This window comes from Neopelma chrysocephalum, unplaced genomic scaffold (assembly GCF_003984885.1).
Source record: "Neopelma chrysocephalum unplaced genomic scaffold, ASM398488v2 Primary Assembly neopelma1_90821, whole genome shotgun sequence".
Taxonomy (NCBI): Eukaryota; Metazoa; Chordata; class Aves; order Passeriformes; family Pipridae; genus Neopelma; species Neopelma chrysocephalum.
Genome location: NW_020919625.1, coordinates 1 through 982, shown reverse-complemented (window position 1 = coordinate 982; position 982 = coordinate 1). Strand labels below are relative to the sequence as shown.

At 64.8% G+C, this 982-nt stretch overlaps 1 long non-coding RNA gene across 1 annotated transcript; it reads right to left on the bottom strand.

Annotated features, from left to right (window-relative positions):
• On the bottom strand, window positions 1–981 carry LOC113979944. The gene is made up of 3 exons (XR_003538025.1): window positions 894–981; window positions 145–207; window positions 1–44 (listed from the first exon to the last, which is right to left on the bottom strand). It is a non-coding gene; the product is annotated as an uncharacterized LOC113979944 (long non-coding RNA).
• Between the last annotated feature and the right edge of the window lies 1 nt (window position 982).

Sequence of the window (982 nt, the reverse complement as noted above, 5' to 3'; positions counted from 1 at the left end):
TCCTTCTCGTAACATTCCAGAAGCTTCCGCAGCTCCTCCACCACCTGCGGGGCCGCGGGGATCCAGTGGGATCCAACGGGATCCGACGGGATCCGTCAGGATCCAACGGGACCCCCCGGGGACCCCCCCGGGACCCCTCCCCACCTTCTCGATCTCCGGCACCGTGCGGGAGCAGTAAATGAGCTTGGACACGTCCAGAGGGTGAGCCTGGGGGGGACAAGGGTGGGATGGGATCCACCGGGATCTCTGGGATCCACCGGGATCCACCAGGGTCTGCCTGGATCCACCAGGACGTCTGGGATCCACTGGGACCCACCAGGACATCTGGGACCCACTGGGATCTGCCAGGACCTGCTGAGACACCTCTTGGATGTCTGGGATCCACTGGGATCCTACAGGATCCCTCAGAACCCACCAGGATCCCTCGGGATCCACTCGGAGCCACCCGGACCCGCCGGGATTCTCCACGTCCCCCTGGTATCCTCTGGGATCCATTGGGATTCTCCAGGATCCTCTGGGACCCACTGGGATTCTCCAGGTTACTCCTGGGATCCTCTGGGAACACCAAAGACCCCCCTGGATCCCTCAGAACCCCCCGGGATCCCCTGGGACCCACTGGGATTCTCCAGGTTCCCCCCGGGATCCTCTGGGAACACCCAGGACCCCCCTGGATCCACTGGGACCCACCAGCATCCAGCAGGACCTGCCAGGATCCACTGGGATCCACCAAGATCCCTCAGAATCCCCTGGGATCCCCTGGGATTCTCCAGGTCCTCCTGGGATCCTCTGGGAACACCCAGGACCCCCCCAATCCCTCAGAACCCCCCGAGATCCCTCAGATCCCCCCAGGATCCCCCAGGATCCCCCCGGATCCCCCCAGATCCCTGTCTCACCCTCTGGTAGGCGACGATGAGGGAGAGCAGCGACACCGTCTTGCCGGTCCCCGACGGCATCTCCAGCACCCCGTGACCCTTGGGGGGGG